Source organism: Phoca vitulina, unplaced genomic scaffold (genome assembly GCF_004348235.1).
Source record: "Phoca vitulina isolate PV1807 unplaced genomic scaffold, GSC_HSeal_1.0 scaffold22, whole genome shotgun sequence".
In the NCBI taxonomy this organism is placed as follows: domain Eukaryota; kingdom Metazoa; phylum Chordata; class Mammalia; order Carnivora; family Phocidae; genus Phoca; species Phoca vitulina.
This window is the reverse complement of record NW_022589725.1, coordinates 1323775-1334465: the sequence shown is the minus strand read 5'-3', so window position 1 is coordinate 1334465 and position 10691 is coordinate 1323775. Positions and strand designations below refer to the sequence as shown.

Here is a 10691-nt window from a genome sequence, read left to right as displayed (position 1 = left end):
ATGGATGGACAGGTGAGTGGATGGATGGATGGATGGATGGATGGATGAATGGATGGATGGATGGATGGACAGACAGGTGAGTGGATGGATGGATGGAGGGATGGATGGATGGATGGATGGATGGATAGATGGATGGATGAACAGACAGGTGGGTGGGTGGAAGGATGGAAGGATGGCTTAGACAGGATGTTGGATGGATGAACAATCTCAGCTGGCATCTCAACTTTTCCCCATATCTCCCAAGTACAGACTCCCTAACTTAATTAATGGCACCCGAGTTCTCTCAGATACCCAGGCCTGAGACCTGGTCATATTTCACTTCTCCCTTATCTCCCACAATCAAGCAGCTCTGAGACCTGTGGATCCTATTTCCTTGGCGCCTGTTCCCTTTGGCCCCAGTTCTCCATGAGCTCATTTAAGCCCCCCAACTTGTCTCCTGGATGACTTCAGCTGCCCATGCTCTGTGCTTCCTTTCTCCTTCCTTCAAGCTGACCCTGAAACAATGCCATCGGCATGACCTTCCTACAGCTCAACTCCAATCAACAACCTTCAGTGGCTCCTACTGTCTGGAGCTCCACGCTTCTGAATTCAGCAGAACCTCCCCTTTTGGGGCCACTCTCATTCTTCTCCCTTATGTACTCTGTACTAGGTAGCCTGGCTGTGGCCCAAACAGTCACCATACTTCCCCTCCTTCGCTCATGCTGTCCTTACCACTTGGAAAGCCCTGTCACCTCCACCTGCGGCAAAGCCATCCTAGACTTCAACACACAGCTCGAGTGCTTCCTCCCCACTGAAACCTTCCCCAATCCCATCAACTGGATAGAATGAAACAAGCTACTTCATCAAGACACATTCACTGAGCTCCTACTATGTACTCAACTGGCTTAAGGGCCCTAGTGATGGCGGGGGAGGATACAGGATGAGAAAGATACGATCTTTGCCCTCAAGGGGACACAGCCTGCTTCTGAGCGTGCAGGTGCACACAAACACATACAGGAGTCAAAGGGAAAACGAAAGGCAAAATAGTGTAATATTCGTAGTTAATGAGTGTAGAGCACTCACTGTGGGCTAGGCCCTGTTCTAAGGGCTTTACTTCCAGTAACGCGTTCAGTCCTCTCAATGAACCTATGAGCTCGGTACAGATGAGGAAACTGAGGCCCAAGGCTGGGCAATTTTTCTAAGGTCAGCTGGCTAGTAAGTGGCAGAGCAGGGACAGAAGCGGGCAGTCCTGCTCCTGGTCTGTGCTCCCAACAGGGCGCCATGGCAGGTGGCTGGAGAGAGACATTCATGACAGCGCGCGCTCTGACCTCCCAGTTCCCCCTCCCCGCTGTGATCTCCTCCCCTGCTGCCCTAAATCCATAGCCTTGCCGGCCCAGGCGAGGGGCTCAGGTGAAAAAAATGAAAATGAAAGAAAAGGAAACTTGCCCTGGGCCTCAGATCCTCATCTACACAATGGGGTTGGGTCCATCTGCCCCTAAAGGCCCTTTCACCTCTAAAATGTATCATCCTACATACAGCTGCTTGGCTGACAGAAAATAGAAGCCCTGGGAGCCTCTTGGCCTCCGGGACTGGCTGCATGTCCCAGGAACTCCCTGTTGTCCCTGGACCTGCCACTGCAGCCCCGGGGTTCCTGTGGGCCCCATTGGGAGGCTACGGTCCCACGTGTGGTCACCTGAATCTGTCGGCTCATCACTGCCCATCATCCTGTCTGCCCACTGACCTGCATCCATCTGCCTTGGCTCCCCATCCATCAGCCTGCCTGGGCCCATCCACCTTGTGTTCCCTGCCTGCCTGGTGTCTGTCACTCTGCCCATCACACACACATACACACACACACACACACACACACACACGCGCACGAATCCACCTCCCCACCCCAGGCCCCTACAGCTGCAAGCACCACAGTGACGACAGAGAGAGGGTGTGGCCTCTCCTTCCTCGCTCACAGAAAAGTCCAGTCTTAACATCAGAACCTACTTCCCAGGAACCGAAGCAGTTCTCTGCCATCTGGCACCCTCTCCCTTCCCCGGGGACCCCCAACGCCCTCCTTGCCGGGCCCGAGGGCTTCCTACTTGAGGAATCTGGTCAGGGCCACACGCCTTCTGCCAAAAATGTCCAAGTGGTCCCCAAGGAAATCACTGGACAAGAACGTGAAGATGTGTGTACAAGGATGTTCATCGTAGAATTGTTTGTAATCACAAAGTGTTGGAAACAACCCAAATGTCCAACGGTGGGGGCTGGTTAAATGAATTATGGGCCAGCCACACAATGGAGAACCACGCAGCTCTTAAAAAATGATGATGTAGATGTATATTTATCGAAATGGCAAGACATTCACAATATATTATAGAGTGAAAAAAGCAGGTTACAAAGGCATATGTATAAAGCAAGATGCCATTTTTATTTTTTAAAAATCTATATATGTCAAGAATGATATGCACTGAAATGTTAGCCAAGTGGTGGTGGGATTATGGCTAATTAAAAATGCTTTCTTATATAAAAAGACACGCACACACACACACACAAGTTGACACATGCATATGTAGTCACTCTACTGACAGGCACCAGCCCAGCGTTGCACTAAGTCAGTCTTTGTCTGCACCACTTCTTCTCTTCCCTAAATCCTAGGAGGTAGGTTTAGTAAAGCCATCTTACAGATGAAGAAACAGAGGCTCCCTCAGCTCGTACGTGGCAGAGCCAGGATTTAAACTTGGCTTTCTCTGACTCCAGAGCCCATGCTCTTAATCAGGAGGTTGTCATGTTCTCTCATTTTGTTTATCTCTAACTTGCCTGTTTAAAAAAAATTACATATATTTACTTGGGTGGTGAAGAAATGACAGAAGTTAACAAGACAAGGAGAAAAAATGAGACACAGCAGTGTGTCCTCAACGTCTGGGGTCCTGCGCAGCTTTTGGGCAGGCTTTCTGCTGGCCTGTCCTTCCCTCCTCCACAGGTGCCTGCATCTTGGGCTGGTGCAGCCGGCTGGGGAGGGAACGGGTGGCCCAGGGGAGGCCTGGGGCTTACTGGGGAGGACTGGGGCTTATGGATTACAGACGGCAAAGCTGTGTGGCCGGAGGGCCCCTCCCCAAGCCCACGTTTAATTCAGCCAGGGTAGGGAGCGCTTGCCTTGTGCCTTATGCCGCACCAGACGCTGGGTAGACCACAATGGAAAAGGCTGGTGCCCACCTTCAAGATCTTCTCATCGATGGCCAGGTTTCTCAACCTCAGCTCTATCAACATTTTGGGCTGCACAACCCTTGGTTGTGGGGGGCTGTCCTGTACCCTGCAGGATGTTTAGCAGCATCCCTGGCTTCCACCCACTAGATGCCAGTAGTAGCCTCCTATCCCGCTGTGACAAACCGAAATGTCTCTAGATATTACCAAATGTCCCCTAAGAGGCAAAATTGCCCCTGGTCAAGAACCACGGATCTAGTGGATAATACAAAGGAGGCAGTAAAAGGAAATCTAAATGCATTGCTACGGGGCTCAGTATAGGTGGGGGTCATGTGTGCCTGGGTGGGCCAGAGAAGGCTTCCTGGGGTGCACTTGTCCTTGAAACGCAAGGGTCCCTCGAGGTTCTTTTCATTCTACAGACCTATCCTGCGTGATCTCATTTGTTCTGTGGGTTCGAAGATCTACTTCTGGCCTAGAGCTCCCAGGATGGGCCCAGTCTTTCCTGCACAACTGCCCATCGGGCATCCCCACCGAACGTCCCACCAGCATGGCCTCTGCCTCTTCGTGAAAGCCCCTCCTCCCATGACCCACACAGCCTCCCAAGTCACAAACAGGAGCTCCCCTGCTCCCCCACGTCCAGGAAGTCTCCCGGCCCTGTCCATCCTACTCTGCCAGCCCTCGCAGGCTCTCCTCTGCTCCCCAGGCCTGGCCACCAGCAGTGCCACACCCCGGCTTCCCTGCAAACCATTCTCCGCCGCCACGCCACTCCCCTGCTGAAAACCCTTCAGTGCCCCCACTGCTCCCAGACCAAGTCCAGTCTCTCCCTGTGGTTTCCAAGACCCATGGGACCTGGCTGCTATCCACCTCGCTGGCCTCCTTTCCTGTAACTCCCACACCCGCACCCCAAACTCTATATGTTCCTCTTTAGGCAACTGAACTTGCCATTCCTCTAATATTCCTCCTCCCCTCCGGGCCTTGGTACCCCTCACCTCTTAGCCCGGAGCCTGCTTTCCCTGCCCTCATCCTCTTTCCCAGCCTTCATCCCCTAGATAGCTGCTAACCAACCAGTAGGTTCCGGCTTAAATACTTCTTCCCAGAAGGATCAGCTGCCCATTCCCATCCCCACCCCCACCCCGGGGCCACAGTGGGCTCTTATCATGGCTTATGAGAATTATTTGTCAGTTTCCTTTCTGGGACCACTGGACTCCTGTTAGCTGGGATCCTGTCTACTTACTCACTGTTGTGTCTCTAGCATTTACTACAATGCTTAGCACACAGTAAACTCCTAGCATGTATGTGCAAATATATATTTTTAACTGGATAATGAATGGATGGACGGTAGACAGACAGACGGGTAGGTAGATGCAAGGAATAGGTCCTGTTTGAGTTGGGTTTTTAATGCTTTGAAAGATCTTCAAGGGAAGGGAGTGCCAGTCGAAGGGCAGGTGTGGCTGAATGCGGGAGTGTCCGATTGGAGGCACAGTGGGAGATAAAGGAGGATGCAGACGGATTACAAGGACCTTGAATGTCACGGTGCGGAGTCTGGACTTAATTCAGTAGGCGATGGGGAGCCATGGAAGGGTTTTAATCAAACAAGTGACACGATCCCACCTGCGTTACAGAAAGATCGCTCTGGCTGCAGTAGGGATTGCGGATCAGAGGCTGGGAGGCCAGGGAGGAGGCTGCCACGACAGTTTAGGCAAAGTCAGCGAGGTCTGAGTCCGAGCACGGATTGTGGGCCGGATGGAAGGGGGGAAAAGGGAGAGACCAGGTGCAATGAATCTGTGGGAATCTAGCCCACGTAGAGAGGCCCCCGGCCGCATGCAGGGACCGGGCCATCCCTTGAAGGATCCTGAGGTCAGAGACAGATTGTGGTGATTCTGACAGAATTCCACCCTCCTGCAGGGGAGCAGGCAGCCAAAGTCACACACAAAACCAAGCAGAGGAACAACGCGTTCGGCCCCGTGGGAACCAAGGGACACAAATGGAGGGATGATAGTAACAATACTGCTTCTTTTGTGGAGGATCCTGCCTGCCAGGCACCACGAGAGGCCCCGGATATACTCGTGCACATTTAATCTCCACACAACCCAGTGAGGCAGGCGTGACTTGTTTTTTTTTTTTTTTTTCTTTCTCCATTTCACAGAGAAAGAAACAGGCTCGGAGAGGCAAAGTAATTTGCCCAAAGTCACACAGCCAGAAAATCACAAATCCAGGCTGGCCTGACACCCATGGCCGTGTTCTCAGTCAGTTATTTATATACACAATAGAGGGAGCTGGTAGCCAATGGATGACTGAAGGCTTGTGGGTCTGATGGGGAAGCAAGAAGTTCCCAGCCTAATCCCAGTGTGGTAGCAGGAAGGGGCCTGCTGATGGGGCATGAAGGGAACAGAGGGGGAGAAGGAATTGGCCCAGGTCCCTACACCGCATGTGTTTAGACCCAGATTCATATATTCAGAAAGGTGTGTCCCCACAGTGAGAGAACTGTGAGCAGTGAGTATGAGAGAAGGAGTGAGCAGTGCTTAACCTCCAGTTGGGCCATCTTAGTGGGAATTAAAGAAAGACATCTTCCCCTGGGGGCATGTGACCTTACAAGTCCATGGCTGGTTAGTATATGAGGACTTTCTTGCAAGTGCGGGAGAGATGTTCCCTTCTCCAGGAGGACATGGTCTGCCTTTACGGCACCTGATTTGTTGAGTGGAGCTTACGATGGATTTCAGCCTCTATTCTCCTCCTGCTTTGAGTGCCCTCGGACAGTCAACAACCTGCCCAACTGTACATGACAGCTATGCCTCCAACCACTCTGTCCTGTATCCATTTCCCAGCAGCCACTCTGCACCATCCTGGATGAGAAAACATTCCCTCTGGCAGATACACAGAGCTTGGACCATTCTACAGCCAAGTTTCTTGTTAGTCCTTGCCTCCTCCATGGGAGAAAAGACAAAGTCTGATTATACCCACGCCCTGATGAAAAAGTTGAGGTTAGAGACTGTCCTGATGGTGAAAAAAAACCAAACCAAACCAAACCAAACCACAAAAGGCCTTCTTCGGAGAGGCCCCGTATCAAAACACAAGGTTCTAGGAAGCAGAAGCCTCTACTCAAGAGCTCCATCTTAAGGGTGCTCTGAGGTGTCCAGGGAGGTGGGGGGTTTGCCCACCCTCACTGGGAGCAGGAGGCTTCTCTCCCTGGGTCTGGCCTGAGGCCTGGGTCTTCTCTCAGCCTGATGGGAGCTGATTTGCAGTCTTGTCCCTGACCGCTAGCGCCCTCTTTGGGTCAACTCCGGGGTAGGATGGGGAAGCCCCTGCCTGAGCCACCTCCTTAGGGTCTCCTCTTCCCGGAGAAGCACCTGACTCCATCCTCAGCCCCCACCCCCTCCCAGGCAGAGCTGAGAGCCGGCTGCTGCCCGAGTTACATAAACAGGAATCATTCTCTCTTTCGGAATGCCTGAGGCTGCATTTCCGAATGGAGCTTCCTGATGGAAGAAAAAGGGGGGAAAAAGAAAGAACAGAGAGAGAACAGGAAATTTAATTGGCTGACTCCTATCACCCATGTGATAAATAAACTGGCTGCTCCAAACTTTGCTAACTGGGGGGAGACAGGCCCTCCTGGGGTCCCTGCCCAGCCCTGTCTGCAAAAGCCTCTGGAAACAAAGAGCCATGGCCAGGGGATTGGGAAGTCCTGCCTCTAGGCACAATTATTCCAGACCACCAGAAACACTGGAGATCACACACTTTTTACAGAAGGGCTGTGACTTGCCCGGGGCGGCACCACACCTTTAGGGGCCCAGCTGTGTCCTCAGCGTCTGCCCCTTAGGCTTCTTCACCAAAGGCACTTGGACAGCTTTCCCTGGGCACTGGCCTAGGAGCGCGGCAGGTCTAACTTAAACACCTCTTGCATTTAAGCAAGGTATCTTGTTCTGCTTGCAATTCGAAGGCAAGAAACTGCTCCACTTCCCCCCACTCCACACCCCAGATCTGCCCAACATATAAAGAGAGCTGGTGAGGCCTGGAAAGTCAGGGCTCCTGGGCCCCCATTCTGGCTCTGGATGGAGCTTACTGTGTGACCCAGGCCTCTGTTTGCCATACTTTAAAATGGGAAGGAGGGGAGCCCAGGTGGTCGCAGTACAGAATAGGGGAGGGAAGGGGCTCCTCGTCTCCAGAAATCGGCTAAGAGGGCCTTTCAGGAGGGGCAGCTGCCCCCTGGCTGAGAGAGACCTGGTTGGCTTTGCAAAGTACCTTCCCGGGACACGTTGGCAGGGATGGTTCCAGAAGGGCACACAGACACCCTCAGGAAGCAGCATTTAAATGTTGACAATGGCCTTCCCTGCCAGGGGGAACGGAAGAGGAGCGTCCCAGACACTGGGGAAGGGAGAGGAGTAGGGGTAGAGTGGAGAAGTAGCTGTGGTGCAGGCCAGGGTTCGGGGTGGTAGGGAACAGGTGATCCCTACAGAGAGAAACTGGGGCAGGCAGGATGGAAGATGAGGGGAAGAGATATGGTCATAGGTGAGCAAAGACAGAAGGATGTCTTAGGTGTAGAGGCCAAATTCCAAAAAGGGCTGTAGGATAGGGGTAAGTTGGGAGTGGGGGCACCGATGGACAAGTATAGGGGGTACCAATGAGGAACAGAGGGGCACGGGGGTTAGGGAGGAGCCTGTGGGTTCCAAGGCCACGGTGATGCTGATATGGGCTGGGACGCTGACTAGAGGGGGAAGAGGATAAGATCCAGAACCCCGCTAGAGGGCCGGAGGGAGGGCTGGCAGCGGGCAAAGCCCTCAAATGGGCCTCGGCCTGTGCTGTACACCTTGACCAGCCCCAGGGACCCAGAGAGAGCTGGAATCAGACCCAAAGAAACCGGAGTCGCCAGGCGCAACCTCTGGCCAGGCCTGAAGGGCTGGAAGGGCCCACTGAGAAGGAAGAACCCTCCCAGAAGCACGAGTGTCAGAAGCCTTCAGCTTCAAACTGCGGCGTCTCTGCCAGCCACCAGGGGGTGCCCCTGCAGCTCGGGGAGACCTCGGGGGACTCCCGGTGAGCTCCTCTCGCCGCAGCCGGGCCTGGAGGTCTCCAGCCGCGCCCCAGCTGGGCCAGGGGCCTGACAGTGCCAGAGAAGAGGAAGAGGGGAGGTCAAGTCTCGAGGCGCTAGGGAGACGGGTCCCGGCCCCGGTCGCCGGGCACCGAGCGCGCCCACAAAATCCACAACTCCCCCCTCAGCGCCCCGGCCCCCGAGGGTCAGTCCCAAGTGGCGCTCCCTTTGGACGTGAAGCCGTCGGGCCCTACCCTTCTTCCATGGAGTGGGCAGTGTTCCCGGAGCCCGGTCCTAGGGAAGAGGGCAGCGCGCGGCCCCTCGCTCACCGCGGGTCCGCCGGCAGATCCGACGGCCCGAGGGCGGCGGGGTCGCGCTGGTGGGGCCGGCGGGGGTCCCCGTGGGCCAGCTCCCCCCCTCCCCACGAGGTGGCCGCAGCCGTGCGTGTCGCCGCGCCTTGAGTCTGCCTCCGGGTGCCCCCGGACGCGGCACGACCTCGCACACACACTCACCGCGCGCTCACGCTCGCGCCGTGCGGTATTTCCCGGCCCCGGACCCCGCCTCTGGGAGGGGCCCGGGCAGCCGAGCCCCGGCAGCAGGGGGTGGGGGCGCGGGGAACGCCTGGGTCCCGGCCCCCGGGTAGGGACCGCGCGCCCCCTCCCCAGCCCCTCTCGGCGCGCGGGCTCGGCTCCCGGCGCTGCCACCCCGCGACCCGCTGGGGTCCCGGCGGCTCCCGGCGCGCGGCAGGCGGGGCGGGGGGGCGGGGGCGGGCGGGGGGCCGCGGGCTCCGGGCCGAGAGGCTGTTCGGCTCCGCGCCGGGGAAAGTTTGGACGTGGGAAACTCCCTCCCGCCCGCCCCGCCGAGAGGAGGGGGCGCGCGGGGGCCGGGCGCGGGCACCCGGGCTCCCCCTGCGGCGGGAGGCTCGCCCCCCGCGCCGCCTGCCGGGCCGCTCCCGCCGGCCAGGGGGCTCCCTCCCGGCCGGGCAGCCTCCCCCTCGGCGGCGATGCGGCCGCCCCTCCCGCGGCACCCCGCGCCCTTACCTCGGGGAGCGGCCGGGGGCTGCCCCCAGTCCTGCCGCCTCGGGACGCTGCGTGCGGCGGGCGAGCCGGCGCGGGCGGGCGGGCGAGTCCGGAGCCCGGCGGCCGCCCGGAGGAGCCGGAGGGAGAGCGGGCGCGAGAGGGGGAGCCGCGGCGGCGTGTGCGCGCGTGTGTGTGAGCGAGAGAGCGAGAGAGCGAGGGAGTGAGCGAGCGGGAGCGAGGGAGTGTGCGTGTCTGACTAGGGGGAAGTGTGCAAGGGACGGATCCCTTCCTTCCTCCCGCAGCCTCTGGTGGAGACTCGGAGAATGCAGCGCCCGCCGGGCAGGAGCGCTGCGCCGCAGGCGGCCGCCGGGCCCGGACCCCGCAGCCCGGGAGCCCAGGCCCCCCGCCTCCCCCCCCCCCCCCCCCCGGCCCCCCCCCCCCCCCCCCCCGCCCGGGTCGCGCCCCTCCCCCGCCGGGAGGGGCCAGGCTCGCCAGCGCCGGGGCGGCCCGGACCCAGGAAAGCCCTGGGGCGGGGGGCGGGGGGCGGCGCCCCTCCTTCCTCCAGCGCCAGATCCGCGCGAAAGGAGCGCCCCCAGGAGGGGGACAATCTCCCTCCCCGCCTAAGCAGCTCCCCCGAGGTCGCGCGTCGAGAGACCCGACCCTTCCCCCTCACCTGACTTTCCTCCGTCTAGGGTTCCCCATTTCCCTCCCACTCCTATGCGAGCCGGGCTTCAGAGGAGAGGGGGCGCAGGGGAGGGTGAGGGCAGGCTTCTCCAGTGGCCGCCCTGGCTGGCCGCCCAGAAAGGCCCCTGCACCGAGCCGCCCGTTTCAGATGCAGTCACTGCGCTTTGACGTGGACCGAGGCCGGGGTCCAGTCCCCAGGAAGGTGCTAGGTCAGGTGTCCCATGAAGAGAACTGCGGCTTTTCCTCTTGGGAGGCCGGGGGCGGGGGGGGGGCATGCTGGACTCCCTGCAACCGACGAAGTAAGCCGGCAAGACAGCCCTATCCTAAGTTTAGCGCTCCCTTGGCCCCCAGAGCTTCCCAGTAACCACCCCCACCTTCCCCACTGCTCTGAAACACCAAGCAGGTCTGGTTTCCCATTCTCTTGAAACTCCAGCTGCCCACCGCCAGAGGTCTTTCCTGACCCGCCCAGCTTCTTTCTCCTGGCTACAATGGCTTCCTCTTCACTCCCATCTCTCTAGGGCGCAGCCTAATTGAGGAGACCCCACCCCTCATTCCCAGCATGAGGTTGTTCAGTATGAGGTAGGCTAGGACCAGCGACTTCCATACATCCACCCTATGTCTTGGGTTGGGGGACACCTGAGAGCTGTCAGATAAGTGGGTGCAGGGTAATGGGGGACACCACCACCATCTACCTCTGTCCTGCCCTGCTGTCACTGACCAGACACAGACCAATGTCTGATCAGCTGCTGAAGTTCAGGGCAAAGAGGGAGCAGGACCTGCCAGGGCCCCTGTGG

The 10691-nt window shown here is 57.9% G+C and overlaps 1 long non-coding RNA gene across 1 annotated transcript in view; it reads right to left on the bottom strand.

The window, feature by feature from the left end:
• Positions 1-9319, bottom strand: part of LOC116641672 — a 52682-nt gene extending 43363 nt beyond the window's left edge. The window contains exon 1 of the long non-coding RNA XR_004301220.1: positions 9235-9319. This is a non-coding gene — a long non-coding RNA (uncharacterized LOC116641672). The remainder of the gene's footprint in view (positions 1-9234) is intronic.
• Positions 9320-10691: the final 1372 nt, after the last annotated feature.